Raw genomic sequence first — 13,146 nt, 5'->3', positions numbered from 1 at the left:
GCCCTGACAAGCGAGTCAGTTTCACACTGGTGTAACTTCATGGGAGCTACTCCTGATTTACACAAGTGTGAGGGGAGAGTCCGGCCTGCTGAATGCCTGTGAACTGCTAGAGAAGCTCTTGGTGCTGGGTATGAGGGACGTGGAGCTGAGGAGGGGGAAAGAGCTACTCAAACCATTTCCATGTCCCAGATCTAGGAAACTGCTGCATCCCAAGGATGCCCACCCCCAGCTCTGAAAGGGCTAGGACAGACACCTGGAAATAGCATCAGGAACAAGCAAAAATGGCTGGATCATTCATGGCCACCAATAGCACTGGGGTTATGCACATGCTAAGGGAACAGTGGGCTGAATCCTGGCCTCAGTTATGGGATAGAACTCCAGTTACTGAAGTCCAGGGAGCATCTCTGGGTCAGGTGTAACTGACTGCAGCATTTGGCTCACTATTTATAGTTGTTAACCCAATAAACCTGAAGTTCAGCCCCACTGACTGTGGATCTCTCAGGTAGTATTAAACCCAATCTCTACCCAGATGCACACCCTCCCTGGCCCTCCTGAACAGTAGCCATCCCTCTCACTGGCCTCAGAGCTCATCAGCTGCTGGCAGTTCTGGCAGGCGTGATGGGCACAGAAGGCTCCTTTTACTGTCCTCACATCTAGACCCCTAAATAAAGCTGCAGCAGATTATGCAGACACAGCTGATGACACGTGTTCCGAGTACTAGAGACATGGAACTGCAAACACTCCTAACAGTCAGGCCAGGCCAGTATTCAGCAAGTGACGAGTATTGGTGCATTTTAATTGTTTAAGGGATTCACTCTTCTTTGGGGCAATGTCTGCCCTTCTCCAGGCTATGCAAACATTGCATGGTCGGGGTCATCAAGGGAGGGGAATGGCCAGGAGGAAACAGTGGACTCATAGGTGTCAGCACTAATTCCATTAAGATTTTTATATAGCAGTTATCACCATTGTATTTTGCTCTATTCTGTCTGCCCACTAGGAGCTGGTGCATGGGTTCCTTGTCTGCTTCTGCAGCCTGTAATAACACAACTGCCCATAAAGGGAGGGCTCGGATAAGGGCTGGCCTGCTGCATGGATTCTCCAGAGCTTCCCCAAACTCACAGGATCTGGGAACACTCTCCTTGTAAAGAAGCCAGGTCCCCTTCCCTTTCTGTGGGCCAGAAAATTCCTGCTCCAGATGCTATGGTGCCATAGACACTTGGAGCGATTCAACCTCTAAAGCTTTACTATTCTCCTGCTGCAGGTTTCCCCACCGGACTGGACAAGAGCGGCCCAGCCACTAGTGCCAATAAGAGAGGTTCATAGAAGCAGCCATATAACATTTCATCACCTCTGCTGGGCTTCATCCTGCTGGAACAAAACCAGAAGACGTGCTAAATGTGTAACAAAGCATGTGCACTGCAAACACCAGCCCTGAGAAGACCGTTGGTCTTTAGGACCCAGAGAAGGACGGAAATCTGCCTGTCTTGCTCGTAAACAAAACGAGCAGGGGGCAAAAGTTACACCCGATAATGGGATCTTCCCTGAAAATCCTGGGCTGCCTGGAGTTCTGACTAAAGCCTAGGGTCTTCTGACCTGGAACTAGTCTGCTAGCCTGAGTGGCTCTAAAACTAGTTGCAATAATACAGCAGTTCCCATTGTGTTGGGGGGGGGGTCTTTCTGCCCCTAAATGCTTCAGTCTTGGGATTTTGGACAGGGGGGGTCCCAAAACTAGCTGTTCTAAAAGCAGGCTGGCTGGCATCTTACCCTGGTTACTTGCGCTGCAGAGATCCTGGAGGCAGAACAAAGGCTGAGCAAGGTATTGTTCTTCACTCTTTTTTTCCTGTTGTGGTCATGTGACCTCTCCCCCTAGCTCAGCTGCTGGAGTCAGCTGTTTGCTGTAGTGCTGGGGAAGCACGGGGAGAAGAGAGCTCAGGGCAGCAGGAGTTCTGGAATGGAAAACTGGGGGCAAGGACCTAATAAAAGGTCCTAATGGGTTTGATTATTAATAAAATCAAAGGAAAAAGATTCAAAATAGCCTGAATTCTAGTCCTGGGTTTAGATTAAGTCTGTTCCCAGATCATTTAGAACTTCACCTAGAATTTAAAAGAAATAACTCTTCCCCCAACAGATGGAGCCCGAAATTCAGAATCAGTAGGACCATAACTGCTCAAGGGTCAACTGTGAGCTCCGGCAGTAAGTCTAAAACAGGCCTGCACAACTCATAAAGCGGTGAGGGCCATAGTACTCCAAAGAAAATAGCTGAGGGCCGAACCCCCCCGGCCGTACTGAAACACCCCCTCCCCCAGCACCACCCAGCCCCTGTGTAAGCAAGCAGGACTCGCCCCGGCGGCGGCGCCACCTGCTGGTCTTCTTGGGAATTAGCTCATCCAGCTGTTGGAGTGCCCTCTGCAGGCCGGTGTCCCACTGCCGCTGGCTCTGTGTCCCTCCTGGACTCTGGTGCCCTTTGATCTGGGGTGCTGCCCCCTGGCAATACCCCCATACTCTGGCTCTGGGTCTCCCCTCTCTGGGGAACCCCCAATCCTCTAATCCCCACCTCACCTCAGTATAAGCTACTGCCAGTCACCAACTAGCCCCCGCGCCCTGGGGCAGACTGCAGTATATCAGCCACTCATTACAGGCAAGGTTGGGTTTGGACCTGCTGCCTCCCTCTATAGTTGGGCTGCCCCTCTGCAGCCCTGGTACTGGTCTTAGGCCCTGTCATAAACAGATAGTTAAGGATTAAGGTCTCTTTTACCTGTAAAGGGTTAACAAGCTCAGTAACCTGATGAACACCTGACCAGAGGACCACTCAAGGGACAAGATAATTTCAAATCTCTGTGGAGGGAAGTCTTTGTCTGTGTTCTTTGTTTGGGTTGCCGTTCTTTTTTTGGATCTAAGAGAGGCCAGACATATCTTCAAGTTCTCCAAGTTTTCCTGAAGTATTTCCTACTATCCAGTATAGTGAGTATTAGAAAGGCAGATTAGTCTTATAATTAATTTCTGCATTTGCAATTGTGTGTTGGCTGGAGAAATATCTTTATTTCTGTTTGCTGTTACTTTGATTATTCTGAGAAAGAAGGGGGGAGAAGTCTCTCCAGGTTTATAGCTAGACCCTGTATATTTTCCATCTTGGTGTTATAAAGATAGTGTGCTTTCTTTCTTTCTTTTAATAAAATCCTTTTCTTTTTAGAACTTGATTGATTTCTTCCCTTGTTTGGATTTTCAGGGGAAGGGGAGGGGGGAAAAGTGAATCCCTCTTTGTTTTGATTCAAGGAGTTTGAATCTGAGGTGATCTCTCCCAAGGACTAGGGGAGGGGGAAGAAGGTGGGCGGAATGGATTATTTCCCTTTGTCTTAAGATCCAAGGAAGTTGGGATCTGTGTTCCCCAGGGAAAGTTTGGGGGAACAGGGAGTGTGCTAGACACTGGAATTTCTAGCTGGTGGCAGTGTACCAGATCTAAACTAGGATTTAAGTTTAGAGGAGCCCATGCAGGTCCCCATCTTGTGGACGCTAAAGTTCAAAGTGGGGAATAAACCTATGACAGGCCCTTAGCTAGGTCCGCAGCTTGGGGGTTTTCCAGGCTGGAGCTCCCCAGCTCCTCTAGCCTTCCCCCAGCCCTGCTCCACTCCCCGTACCCTGCTCAGGTCCCTAGCAGCCAGACCCTTCTCTCTCTCTCTACAAGCAGAGAGAGACTTCCTCTGGTCCTCTGGCCCACAGCCTTTTTATACAGGCCAGCTGGGGAGGCTTCCCCAATCAGCTCAGCTTTTCCCCTGCCACAGCCCTCCCCCAGGGCTGTTTTAAGCCCTTCAGGGCAGGAGGGGGGTAACCACCCTGCTACACCCCCCACAACACATCCCCCACCCCAGTGCCGCCTGCACCGTGGAAACAAACCCTCCTTCCCCAGTGCCGCCCCGCCGAAACAGCTGTGGGCTGAAAAGGAAGGGGGTTTTTGGGAGGGGGGGGGAGTGATACTTTAATTGAAAAATTCTTAATAAAGCAAACCATTTTTTAAATTTTAATTTTTTTTATGAATCATGGAAAAATGAAGAACTCCTGTTCCGTTGAAAGAAACCTTTTGTACTTTTCATAATTACCTTGCAAATTTAATGAGAGATATTACATCTCTTTCCGGCAACAAGCTTGTCATATTCGGGGGTCATATTTGAAGTGGATATTTTCATAATGTCTTCCAAATGGTTGTCAGAGAAGAACGTTGCTTGTTTTTATTCACGTTCATGATGGAAAATGTTTGTTCACATATGTAAGTGCTTCCAAAAATGCTGAACGTTTTCAGTGCAACTTCAATAAGATTCTTGTATTTTTCATCGTCCAGACTTTTGTAGAAGTCCCGCAGGCTGCTTTCTCTGTGCTTATTTCGGTAAACTGCCAAACATTGAATAACCTCCAACTGCAAATCTAGTGACACTTCCTCTGGATCCACAGAAAAGGGATCTTCAATCAGCTTCAACTGGATGTCATCATCTTTAGACAAAGTAAGTCTTCTGTCAAATTCTTCAATCAAAAGATTGATGTGCTTTGCGTATTTTTCTCCTAACTCGGCGTGTTTGTGCTGAGGGATATGCTGTGCACAAGTGGGAAAGGGACACATTTCACCTTTTGACAGCTGACTTCTGAAAAGTTTCAATTTCATTTTGAAAGCTTTCACTGCTGCACACATTTGACATATATGTTGATTTTTTTCCCTGAAGTTGAATGTTGAGATCATTCAGGTGGCTGTAATATCACAAAAGAAAAAGATCTTGATTCCAGGACTCATTTTCAAGCTCTGGGAATTTTATTGGCCCATTTTCTAGGAATTTTGCTATCTCCTCTTTCAAAGCAACGAAACGCTGGAGCACTCTTCCTTGACTCAACCACCTCACTTCTGCATGGTAGATTAAGTTGCTGCACTTGGTGTCTTCCCCTTCAAGAAAGGCTCGAAATGTCCTATGTTTTAGTCCTCTAGAACGGATGTAGTTTACAATGGAAACTACCACTGACATTACATGCTAAAATTTTAAGACTTTGCTACACAAAACTTGCTGATGTATAATGCAGTGATGTTTGGTTATTTGTCTCCCGATAAATTCTTCAAGAAGACTAACTGCTCCAACATTTTTTCCCGCACATAGCTGGAACACCATCAGTACAAATGGCCACCAAGTTTGTGAAATCTAATCCCAATTTATCATTCATGCACTTTATCACTTCACTGGAGATTTCTTTTCCGGTTGTGCGACCCGTCATGGAGCACATGCCAACAAGTTCTTCAGTAATTTCAAAGTTTTTATCAATACCTCTAATAAAAATAAGAAGTTGGGCGGTGTCTTTTAAATCGGTGCTTTCATCCATAGCTAGGGAGTAAAAGCAGAATTCAGTGACTCTCTGCTTTAACTGATCACTTAGATTGGTAGAAATGTCAGCTAGTCTTCTCTGTACAGTCATGCATGATAGACTGATATTCTCAAATATTCCCCTTTTCTGGACATAACTCAGATACAGCAATCAACATACACTTTTTTAAAAACTCGCCTTCTGTGAAGCATTTCCCAGCAGCAGCAATTTCCTTAGAAATCTGAAAGCTTACTTTAGTAACCGTATCGTTCTCAGTGCTCACTTTCTTGAAAATGTGCTGTTCTCCACTAAGGTTTTTCTCTAAACTGGCTGCTTTAATTATTTTTTCATTTGGGTTCAATTTGGCAAGACTGGGATGTTTCATTTCAAAGTGCCGCCGAAGGTTGTATTCTTTCAGAACGACTAACGTTTCACGACACACAAGGCACAGTATTTTGTCTTTGGAAACAGTACATAAGTATTTATTCATCCATTCAGTGTTGAAAACTCTGTGCTCTGATTCTATTTTTCTCTTTTTCTTTTCACTCATGGTAGCCATTATGAAGCTCAAAATTTTGTTGAATAAATTCATACACAAGGGAAACAGTCACAGTCACACACAAAGAGAAGAGATATCTTATGGCGCGTGGCACACTAGCAAGGCACTGACAGTGTGTGGAAGCCTGTAGAGGGGGAAAGAAATGGCACGCATAGGGTAACCAGATAACAGCAGTAAAATGGGACCCGCCCTCTCCCTGCTCGGCCCCACCATTACACCCCTCTTCAACCCCCCAAGGGTCATTATATTACTGCACACAGCAGTACCAAAAATTAAAATACTGAAAATGGATGCCTCCCTCTAGCCACCAACTCACCGCTCGCCTCCTCAACCCCCCCCCGCCCAAGTATAAAGCCTCACCGCCACTACCTGTCCACCCACCCTCTTGGTTCATCATCCCTCCATGAAAGAAGGGGAGGGGAAAAGGGGGACAGTTTGAAGGGATTTTCTGGGGCTATGAACTCAGCCAGGGAGAGGAAAGGGGGCAGTGTGAAGGGATAGGATGTGACTGTCCAACACACAAACACAGAGGCCGCAGGGAGCCTGGGATGGGGGGAAAGCAGTGTGATAGGGGCCAGGGAGGGGTAAGGTCCCTGGACCAGGGAAGCGGGCAGCAGTCGGGACAGGGCAGGTGCAACACACACATGCAGGGCCACCCGTGGGGGGTGGGGGAGGGGGCAAGTGGGGCAATTTGTCCCAGGGGGCCCCCCATGAGAATGTCAGAGGCTCCACCTCGCCTCTGCCTTCGCCTTCCCCCGGCACCTCAGCGTGCCGTTTCCAGGAGCAGCCCTGGACAGCTCTGCAGCGGTGTTGCTCCAGCTAGGCCTGAGCTCCTCCTGCTCAGAGCCGTGTGGTAAGGGGGTGGGGCTGCGAGCTCATGCCCCACTGGAGCCAGGCTGCTGCAGCACTGTCCAGGGCCACTCCTGGATGCGGTGCGCTGAGGCTCCGGGAGAGGGGGGAGGCAGGGGTAAGCAGCATGGTAAGCCTCTCTGAGCCGGGCATCTGCCCCCAGCCCTGAGCCCAGTTCCTCTGAACCGGACACCCCCTGACCCCATCCCCCCCACAGCCCTGACCCCCAGCTCTGATCCCAGCCCCTCTGAGCTGGCCACCCCCCTGACCCCACCCCCCCCCCTCCCTGACCTCCAGCTCCGAGCCCAGCCTCTCTGAGACGGACACCCCCCTGACCCCATCCCTCCCCCCGAAGCCCTGACCCCACGTCTGAGCCCAGCTCCTCTGAGCCAGACACCCCCCTTACCCAATCCCCTCCACAGCCCTGACCCCCAGCTCTGAGCCCAGCCCCTCTGAGCTGGACACCCCCCTGACCCCAGCCCCCATCCCTGACCTCCAGCTCCGAGCCCAGCCTCTCTGAGACGGACACCCCTCTAACCCCATCCCCCCCCAGCCCAGAATCCCAGCTCCGAGCCCAGCCTCTCTGAGCCAAGGACCCCCCTGACTCCAGCCCGTGCTGCGGCTCGAGCCCAGGCCGGATGCCTCTCCCATCGCTTGCACTTACCGGCTCTGCCTCGTGCCCAGTGCTTCCTGCTTCAGCGGCCCCAGAAGTGACGCTGTACACCAGGCAGGAGGAGCGGGAGACGGAGGCGCCTGGTCAGAAGCGTGGCTGCCAGGTTCGCCCCCTGCCCGGGGGGGGAAGTGCGGGAGGACCGACCTCACAGCCTCGCGCGCACTGCACTCCGACCGCCCGGACGGTCAGAAGCACGAGGCTGTGAGGTTGCTCCTCCTCCTCCCCCTCCTGTGCAGGGGGCAAACCCGGCAGCCGCGCTTCTGACCGTCCGGGCAGTCGGAGTGCGGGGCTGTGAGGTCGGGCCCCCCGCCCCCCCCAGCAGGGGGTGAACCCGGTCAGAAGCGGAGCTGCCAGGTTCGCCCCCTGCTCGGGGGGGCGGGCCAACCTCACAGCCCCTCGCGCACGCACTGCACTCCGACCGCCCGGACGGTCAGAAGCACAAGGCTGTGAGGTTGCTCCCCCCACCCGGGCAGGGGGTGAACCCGGAAGCCCCCCGTACCACTTGCCCACAGGCCACACAGTGGGTGGCCCACGTGTTGTGCAGGCCTGGTCTAAAAATACCAGGGTAGACCTTTGGGAGCTAGAGTTTGGGTTCTGAGAGCCACCCCTCTTGTGGAGTTTCAGAGCCTGGCCTCCAGCCCAAGCCTGAATGTCAGCACTGCAATTTTTAGCCCTGCAGCCCACACCAGCTGACCTGGGCCAGCCATGGCTATGTCCTGGGTCCTGTATTGCAGTGTAGAGGTACTCTTAGTTCACCAGCTTCAATGGATTTACACAGAGCTATAGGGAGAGGAAAGAAATAACTGAGGAGCTCAAACAAAACATGTCATAGATGGGTTCTTCTTCAACTGTCAAGGACAGACACTTATGGCAATACAACTAATACATAAGCATTAATAAGAGCAGGAAGAAGTTGTTTGGGCAGCCAGAACCAAAAACGAACAGAATCCTTTATGGTAAGAAAACCACAAAGATTTTCCACAAGACAAGGATAAAGGTTCATATGTTTTAAGTCCAAAAGGGACCATTGTGATCATCAAGTCTGACCTCCTGTGGCCTGGTCTACACTACGAGTTTAGGTCGAGTTTAGCAGCATTAAATCGAATTAACCCTGCACCCGTCCACACAACAGAGCCATTTACTTTGACATAAAGGGCTCTTAAAATCGATTTTTGTACTCCTCCCCGACGAGGAGAGTAGCGCCAAAATCGACATTGCCATTTCGAATTAGGGTTAATGTGGACGCAATTTGACGGTATTGGCCTCTGGGAGCTATCCCACAGTGCACCATTGTGACCGCTCTGGACAGCAATCTGAACTCGGATGCACTGGCCAGGTAGATGGGAAAAGCCCCGTGAACTTTTGAATTTCATTTCCTGTTTGCCCAGTGTGGAGAGCACAGGTGACCACACAGAGCTCATCAGCACAGGTAACCATGCAGTCCGAGAATCGAAAAAGAGCACCAGCATGGACCGTACGAGAGGTACAGGATCTGATTGCTGTATGGGGAGAGGATTCTGTGCTAGCAGAACTATGTTCCAAAAGACGAAATGCCAAAACATTTGAAAAAATCTCCAAGGGCATGATGGAGAGAGGCCACAACAGGGACTCACTACAGTGCCACGTGAAAGTTAAGGAACTCAGACAAGCCTACCAGAAAACCAAAGACGCAAACGGAAGGTCCGGGGCAGAGAAGCAGAAATGTCGCTTTTACACTGAGCTGCATGCAATTCTAGGGGTGGGCCGCCACCAGTACCCCACCCCTGACCGTCGATTCCTAGGAGGGGGTACTCTCAGCCATGCCTGAGGATTCTGCGGACAGGGAAGATGAGGAGGAGGAGGAGAACGACGAGCTTGTGGAGAGCACACAGCACTCCGTTCTCCCCAACAGCCAGGATCTTTTTCTCAGCCTGACTGAAGTACCCTCCCAACTGGGATACCAAGGCAGTATCCCAGACAATGAATCCATGGAAGGGACCTCTGGTGAGTGTACCTTTGTAAATATAAAACCTGGTTTAAAAGCAAGTGTTTTTTAATGATTAATTTGCCCTGAGGACTTGGGATGCATTCTCGGCCAGTACAGCTACTGGAAAAGTCTGTTAACGTGACTGGGGATGGAGCAGAAATCCTCCAGGGACATCTCCATGAAGCTCTCCTGGAGGTACTCCAAAAGCCTTTGCAGAAGGTTTCTGGGCAGCGCAGCCTTATTCCGTCCTCCATGGTAGGACACTTGACCATGCCATGCTAGTAGCAAATAATCTGGTATCACTGCATGACAAAGCCTGGCAGCGTATGATCTCAGTGTTTGCTGGCATTCAAGCAACATCCATTCTTTATCTCGCTGTGTTATCCTCAGGAGAGTGATATCATTCATGGTAACCTGGTTGAAATATGGGGATTTAATTAAGGGGACAGAGGTGGCCATTCCTACTGGGCTGTTTCCCTGTGGCTGAAAAAAAAATCTTTCCCTGCAGTTAGCCAAGCAGTGGGGGGGTGGGGGTGGGGCATTGGCGCTAAGCTTTTCGTGTTTGGCTAGCAGGGATCTCCCATGATACCAGCCAAGCGGTGGTGGGAGGGGTAAAACGATCATCCCAGAGAATTGGATTGGGGGGGGGGAGTTTGGTTTCTGCTGCTGCATGTTAACATGAAAACCACAGCACTCAACGGGCTTTGCTTGGTATGTGGGAAAAGAGGGTGCTGCTTTTATGAAGGTTCCAGAAACTGAAAGACAATAGCTTACCATGGCCGCATGCAAGCCGAATTCTGTTGCCCAGACCTGTGTGTGTGATCTCTAACACCAAAGCTGCAGGCACTCAATATTAAGATGCAAAATGCAACCTTGTACCGAAATCACATGTATTATGTAATGTGAATAGTGTTCTCCGTGAAAGAGTATAAGCATCGTTCTGTAAAATGTATCTTTTTAAATAATTCTCTCCCTTTTTTCCCTCCTGCAGCTGCAAATTTTTCAAGCTTCCCTCCTCCGTCCTGAAGGCTATCTCAGATAAGGCGGGGAAAAAAATGGATGTGAGACTAAATGTTCCCTGAGCTCATGGAATCGACCTGCAATGAAAGAGCTCATCTGAATGAGTGGAAGGACACGGTATTACAGTACAGGAAAGCTGCCAGTGAATGTGAGGCCAGGAGGGACAAGCGTGAGGAGAGGAGGGACGAATGTGAGGAGAGGAGGGACACTCGAGATGAGAGGTGGTGGGACGCAACTCTGGGGCTGCTGCGGGATCAAACGGACATGCTCCTGCATCTGGTGGCGCTTCAGGAACGGCAGCAGGATCACAGAGTGCCACTGCAGCTCCTGTATAACCGCCCTCCCCAAGTTCCATAGCCTCCTCACCCAGACGTATAAGAACGCAGGGGAGGGGGAGGCACCATGAACCTGCCCACTCCACCCCAGTGGACAGCCCAACAAAAGGCTCTCATTATTTTGAACTTTTGAAGTGGCCTTTTCCTTCCCTCCTCCTCTCCTTCCAAACCCCACCTGGGCTACCGTGTCAGTTCTCTCCCTCTTTTTATAATCAATTAAGAAATAATACATGATTTTTAAATGATAGTGACTTTATTTCCTTTGAAAGCAAGCTGTGATTGAAGGGGGAGGGTGGGTTGCTTACAGGGAATGAGTCAATCAAGGGGGCAAGTTTTCATCAAAGAGAAACAAACAGAACTTTCACACCATAGTCTGGCCAGTGATGAAACTGGTTTTCAAAGCTTCTCTAATGCGCACCGCTTCCTGGTGTGCTCTTCTAATCGCCCGGGTGTCTGGCTGTGCATAATCAGCGGCCGGGTGATTTGCCTCAGCCTCCCACCCAGCCATAAAGGTCTCCCCCTTACTCTCACAGAGATTGTGGAGCACACAGCAAGCAGCAATAACAATGGGAATATTGGTTTGGCTGAGGTCTGAGAGAGTCAGTAAAGTGCGCCAGCGACCCTTTAAACGTCCAAATGCACATTCTACCACCATTCTGCACTTGCTCAGCCTATAGTTGAACAGCTCCTGACTACTGTCCAGGCTGCCTGTATATGGCTTCATGAGCCATGGCACTAAGGGGTAGGCTGGGTCCCCAAGGATAACTATAGGCGTTTCAACATCCCCAACAGTTATTTTCTGTTCTGGGAATTAAATCCCTTGCTGCAGCCATTTAAATAGATTAGTGTTCCTGAAGACGCGAGCGTCATGAACCCTTCCCAGCCATCCCACGTTGATGTTGGTGAAACGTCCCTTGTGATCCACCAGTGCTTGCAGCACCATGGAAAAATACCCCTTGCGGTTTATGTACTGGGTGCCCTGGTGCTCCGGTGCCAAGATAGGGATATGGGTTCCATCTATCGCCCCACCACAGTTAGGGAATCCCATTGCAGCAAAGCCATCCACTGTGACCTGCACATTTCCCAGAGTCACTACCTTTGGTAGCAGCAGCTCAGTGATTGCTTTGGCTACTTGCATCACAGCAGCCCCCACAGTAAATTTGTCCACTCCAAATTGATTCCTGACTGACCGGTAGCTGTCTGGCATTGCAAGCTTCCACAGGGCTATCACCACTCTCTTCTCAACTGTGAGGGCTGCTCTCATCTTGGTATTTCTGGTGCTTCATGGCAGGGGAAAGCAAATCACAAAGTTCCATGAAAGTGCCCTCAGTGGTGAAAGAACAGGTAAGAACTATTTAGACAAGTCCATGAGTCCAGATCCAATGCATCCAAGGGTGCTGAGGGAGTTGGCTGATGTGATTCCAGAGCCACTGGCCATTATCTTTGAAAACTCATGGCAATTGGGGGAGGTCCCGGACGATTGGAAAAAGGCAAATATAGTGCCCATATTTTAAAAAGGGAAGAAAGAGACCCCGGGGAACTACAGACCAGTCAGCCTCACTTCCGTTTCCAGCAAAATCATGGAGCAGATCCTCAAGGAATCTATTTTGAAGCACTTGGAGGGGGCAAATCATGCCTGACCAACCTATGCCTTCTATGATGAGATAACTGGCTCTGTGGATATAGGGAAAGCAGTGGACGTGATATATCTTGACTTTAGCAAAGATTCTGTTATGGTCTCCCACAGTATTCTTGCCAGCAAGTTAAAGAAGTATGGATTGGATGAATGGACTATAAGGTGGATAGAAAGCTGGGTAGATTGTCGGGCTCAACAGATAGTGATCAACTGCTCGATGTCTAGTTGGCAGGCGGTATCAAGCGGAGTACCCCAAGGGTCGATCCTGGGGACGGTTTTGTTCAACATCTTTATTAATAATCTGGATGATGGGATGAATTGCATCCTCAGCAAGTTCGCAGATGACACTAAATGGAGGGAGAGGTAGATACACTGGAGAGTAGGGATAGGGTCCAGAATGACCTAGACAAATTGGAAGATTGGGCCAAAAGAAATCTGATGAGGTTCAACAAGGACAAGTGCAGAGTCCTGCACTTAGGAAGGAAGAATCCCATGCACTGCTACAGGCTGCAGAATGACTGGTTAAGCAGCAGTTCTGCAGAAAAGGACCTGGGGATTACAGTGGATGAGAGGCTGGATATGAGTCAACAGTGTGCCCTTGTTGCCAAGAAGGCCAACGGCATATTGGGCTGTATTAGTAGGAGCACTGCCAGCAAATCGAGGGAAGTGATTATTCCCCCTCTATTTGGCACTGGTGAGACCACGGCTGGAGTATTGTGTCCAGTTTTGGTCCCCCCACTACAGGAAAGAATCCAGCAGAGGGCAACAAAAATG

The 13,146-nt window shown here is 49.9% G+C and overlaps 1 protein-coding gene across 2 annotated transcripts in view; it reads right to left on the bottom strand.

The window, feature by feature from the left end:
* The window catches only part of TCN2 (transcobalamin 2), a 34,446-nt gene extending 32,564 nt beyond the window's left edge, over positions 1–1,882 (bottom strand). Inside the window, exon 1 of one of the 2 annotated variants that reach the window (XM_039505623.1) lies at positions 1,765–1,882. The gene's annotated coding sequence lies outside the window, so the exon portion shown is untranslated. The remainder of the gene's footprint in view (positions 1–1,764) is intronic. The other variant, XM_039505624.1, reaches the window with a different exon arrangement.
* Between the last annotated feature and the right edge of the window lie 11,264 nt (positions 1,883–13,146).

The sequence above is a fragment of the Mauremys reevesii genome, linkage group 18, assembly GCF_016161935.1.
Source record: "Mauremys reevesii isolate NIE-2019 linkage group 18, ASM1616193v1, whole genome shotgun sequence".
In the NCBI taxonomy this organism is placed as follows: Eukaryota; Metazoa; Chordata; order Testudines; family Geoemydidae; genus Mauremys; species Mauremys reevesii.
Note: the sequence above shows the minus strand (reverse complement) of the source record. Positions and strands in the feature narration are given on the sequence as shown.